Consider the following 4,752-nt stretch of genomic DNA (forward strand, 5'->3'; position numbering starts at 1 on the left):
CAGTAGTTGTGGCGCACAGGCTTAGTTGCTCCTTGGCATGTGGGATCTTCCCAGACCAGGGCTTGAACCCTTGTCCCCTGCATTGGCAGGCGGATTCTTAACCACTGTGCCACCAGGGAAGTCCCTCCATAATATTTTCCATAATGATGATCGTTGATGTGGAGAATTTCATTCGCCCAGCAGCTGGTTGGGTCCTTTTTTTTTTTTTTCAACACAGATGGTGTTTTTTTAAAAACGTTTTTCTTTAGGGATTGATTTCTGCAGTATCCAGTGGCAGCCCCGAGCCCCTGGCTTTGTTGCTTTGACACAGCTGGCAGCGTGACCGTTAGCTGTCCCAGTGTCCCCATGGTTTCTGTGGCGACCCCTCCCATTCCAGGTGAGACACTGCAGCCGTCAGCACCCCGCCGGCAGGGGCTGGAGAGGAGGTGGTGGGACCTGCTGACCTGGTCCTGGGCCCAGTGCAGGAGTGTTGAGAAACCTCGGTGGTTCCGGAAGCTCTGGCATGGGGCCTCTGATGCTGTTTCTTATTTCTCTGAGAAAGGAGGTGAAACCAGACAGAAAATCCCTTCATCTTTCCTCCCCTGAATCTATCAGCCTCGTACCCTGGACCCGTGTTCTATTGGATGAACGGCCCAGACCCCTCCCTGTATCCAGACTCCCACCCCTCTGGTCCTTTCCTGCTCCTTCTGCATTACCATCTTCTACTTGCTCCTCTGGGCCAGGATGGCCAACATCCAGCTCCCAGCTCAAAAAGAAATCCTCCCGTGACTCTGACTCTGAAGCGCTCCCCCCTCCTGCCCGCGGTTGCCACCTCCAGTCAGTCACCAGACCCCCCGACCCTGCAAGCGACCCCTCCATTTCCAGGCCCCGTCCTCCCCGAAGGTGACTGTGACGCTGACCTTTATACCATCACTTACTCCTTTTTGCCTTTTTCTATCGCTCTGTCATCTTCAAACAGGTTTCGTAGGTGTCTTCAGATAACATGGTTTAGTTTTGCATGTTGTAAGCATTTATGCCAATGAAGTGATAGAGCACTTTTGTGTCTGGCTGGCTCGACCCAACTTTATGCTTTAAACTTTATGTTTAATTCCCAGGTCTGCGTGTAGCTGTGATGCATTTGTTTTTATCACTGATACTGAGATGCTCTCATCTACTTGCTGTTAAAGAATATTCGGGTCCCGGTACATTTATGAACATTCTTCTGTTGGGTGTATACCCAGGAGTGGAATCCTTGGTCACAGAGCATGTGCGTCTTTACGTTTCTCAGTCAGTTCTGTTGTTCAGGGTGTAGAGCATCTCAGGATGGTCCCCGTTCTTCTGTATCTTCCCCAGTCATTTTAGCTCTTTTGGTGGTTTGTGGTCGCTTCTCACCGCGGTTTTCAATGTGCATTTCCCTCATGGCTAATGGGCCACCGTTTTCTATGTTAACTGGCAGCTGGGGCTCTGCGTTTGTGATGTTCTTGTTCACGTGTTGGGCCCATTTTTGGACTGGATTTGCAGGGGTTCTTTATATATGTCAGATATGAGACCTCTGTCAGTTATGTGTGTTCCAAATACTTTCTGCCACTTGTCTTGCCTTTTCACTCTTTTACTGGTGTTTTTGGATGTATAGAAATACGTAATTTTTATGTGGCCAAATTCATCCAATTTTCCCTTGAGGGTTATTGCATTTTGAATTCTGTTCAAAAATCTTTCCCCATTTGAAGGTCATGAGGATATCCTCTTATATCATCATTTAAAAGCTTCATTAAGCGTTTCGGCTATCACACTGGGATTTCAGTCTGCATGGAATCACTGTTTGGGTGCCTGGGAGGTGCAGGAGTCCAGTTCCTTTTTTTCCTGTGGGGATACCAGTTGTACCAGAATCGTCTCTCTCCTTCAGTGCTCTTCAGAACCATCTTTGTACCAAATCAGGTGTCCACCTACCCGTGGCCTCTTTCTAGGCTGATTACAGGAGCTTCATCTTGGCATCTGGCAGAGCAGATACTCCCACGTTTTTCTTGCTTGTCAACAATGTGCTGGCTATTCTTGCCCTTTGCATTTCCATATCCATTTTAGAACTAGCACACTGAGATTCACAGACTTGCTTTTTGGGATTTTGATTAGTATTACAGAGAATTTATGTGTGGGGAGCATTAATCTTGTGTCCACGACTAAATGCAAATTTTATTTTCTCCATTTTAAGAGATTCTTTTAAATGTCTCAATCGTGTTTTATAGTTTCCTGAATAAAGACCTTTTACATCTTTGTTAGATTTATCCCTTCTTCGTATTTTTAGATGCTATTGTAAATTTTTTCCCTGAGCTTTTCTCATGGAGGTATAATTTGCCTACAACAAATTACACGGAATTTAGAGTACAGTTCAATGAGTTTTGCCATATACATACACTCAAGGTAACAAGATCTCAATCAGGACGTTTCCCTAGTGCCTCTTTCTGGGAAATTGTCCTATCCCTCTTGCTGAGACAACCACTATTTGGATTTCCGTCACTGTGGATTAGATTTGCCTGATTTAGAACTCTGTATAAATGGAATCAGACAGTATTTACCCTTTGGTGTCTGGCTTCTTTCATTCAGCGTTTGCGAGATTTATCCATGTAGTTTTGCGTATCTGTAGTCATGCCTTTTTATTTCAGAATGGCATTTCGTTGGATGAGCATACCATAATTTATCATCCACCCGTGGATGGTTATTTGAGTTGTTTTTAGTTTTTGGCAATTACGAACGGAGGTGCTGTAAACATTCTGGTAGAAGTCTTCGTGTGGATGTGTATTTCCATTTTCTTGCTTAAATATCTGGAAGTGAAATGTCTGGTTTGTAGGATGGGGGTGTGTTTAACTTATGAGGAAATATAAGAGAATTTTCAGAGTGGCTGTACCATTTTATATCCCCACCAGCCAGTGTCTGGGAATCCCAGTCAATGCTATGCTCACATTTGTCGCTGTCTGGCGTTTTAATCTCACCCTTCCTAAGTGAGAATGAAGTGCTGTTCATTGCGACTTTAATCTATATTTCCCTGGTGACTAAATGGTGTTGAGCGACTTTTCATGTGCTTATTGGCCACTCATATATCTTCTTCTCTGATGTGTCTGGTCAAGTCTTTTATTCTTTTTGAAAGCATCTTTAGAAAGTTGTATTGTACGTGCAATACATTACAGTCACTTTAAGTGTACTACTTGATGCATTTTTGACAAACGTACACATGAATGTATGACCACCACAATCAAGATACAGACTACTTCCATCGCTCCAAGTCCCCTCCTGCCTCTCTGCAGTCAGTTGCCACCCTAACCTCTGACCCTAAATCTCTGATCTCCTTTCTAGTACTAGGGATTACTTTTGTTTTTTTCTAGAATTTTATATAAATGGGATCCTACAGTAGGCATTATTCAGTATCTGGATTTTTTCACTGTGTGATGATTTCAGATTTACCACGTTGTTGCATGTGGGCTGTATATTGTACGTTCATTCACTTCTGTGGGTTTTTTGGTCTTTGTGGTATTTGCTTTTGTAGTATTCCATCGTATGTTTATATCCTAATGTGTTAGTCCGTTCACCTGTTGGTGGTCATTAGGGTTGTACTTAGTATTTGTCTCTTATGAATAAAGCTGTTATGAACATTTATGTACAAGTCTTAGTAAGTGTTTTTGTTTATCTTAGACAAGTACTAGGCGTAAAATGTCTGAGTCATAGGGTAGGTATATGGTTAACTATTTAAGATATTTCAAAGTGATTACAGCATTTAATGCTACTACCAGCATTGTGTGAGGGTCCTTGTTACTCCAAATTCTCTCCACTTGGTATCATTCTTTTTTTTGGGTCTTGGCAAAAAAAACATGGAACGCTTCACGAATTTGCGTGTCATCCTTGTGCAGGGGCCATGCTAATGTTCTCTGTATCTTTCCAATTTTAGTATATGTGCTGACGAAGCCAGCATTTGGTATCATATTTTTGCCATTGCAGTGGGTGTATTGTGGTACCTGGTTGCTGTTTCAATTTGTATTTCTCTGGTGACTAGTGATGTTAAGCGTCTGTTTGTGTTCTCAGTGACTATTTTTTATCTTCTTTTATGAAAGGTCTTTTCAAATCTTTCTTCCATTTTTACTTGTCTTCTTATAATTGAGTTGTAGGAGTTCTTTATATGTTCTGGGTGCCGGTTCTTTGTTAAGATATGTGGTTGAAAATATCGCCTTACAGTCTGTGACTTGCCTTTTCATTTTCTCTGTGATGTTTTTGAAGAGGAGAGGTTTTGAATTTTATGAAGTCCAATGTATCAATCGCTCCGTTGATGTTTGTGCTTTTTGTGTCATAGCTAAGAAATCTTTGCTGTCTCAAGGTTGCAAAAGTATCCTACAACTTTTATAGTTTTAGCGCTTACATGTAACTCTGATTCATTTCAGTTATAACCATAACAGTTACAAGCCTATTGTCTATGAATAAAAACATTTTGCTGCTTCTTTTTCAATCTGGATGCTTTTCATTCCTGTTTCTTGCCTCATGGCACTGGCTAGACCTCCAGTACAATGTTGAGCAGAAATGATGAAAACAGACTCCTCTGCACTGTTCTCGATCTTAGGGGGAAAGGGTTTGGTTTTTCATTATTAAATGTTATGTTAGCTGTAGGTTTTGGGTAGGTGCTTTTTATTATTTTGAGGAAGTTCCTTTCTATTCCTAGTTTGTGGAGAATTGTTGACACAAATGGATGTTAAATTGTGTTCTATGCTTTTTCAGTATCTATTGAGAAGAGCATAT

General features: G+C 41.8%; 1 non-coding gene across 1 annotated transcript; it reads right to left on the bottom strand.

Annotated features, from left to right (window-relative positions):
• Positions 1-3,830: 3,830 nt before the first annotated feature.
• LOC112065920 (U6 spliceosomal RNA) lies at positions 3,831-3,937 on the bottom strand. Its single transcript, XR_002892316.1, has one exon. It is a non-coding gene; the product is annotated as a U6 spliceosomal RNA (small nuclear RNA).
• Between the last annotated feature and the right edge of the window lie 815 nt (positions 3,938-4,752).

The sequence above is a fragment of the Physeter macrocephalus genome, chromosome 6 (genome assembly GCF_002837175.3).
Source record: "Physeter macrocephalus isolate SW-GA chromosome 6, ASM283717v5, whole genome shotgun sequence".
NCBI lineage: Eukaryota > Metazoa > Chordata > Mammalia > Artiodactyla > Physeteridae > Physeter > Physeter macrocephalus.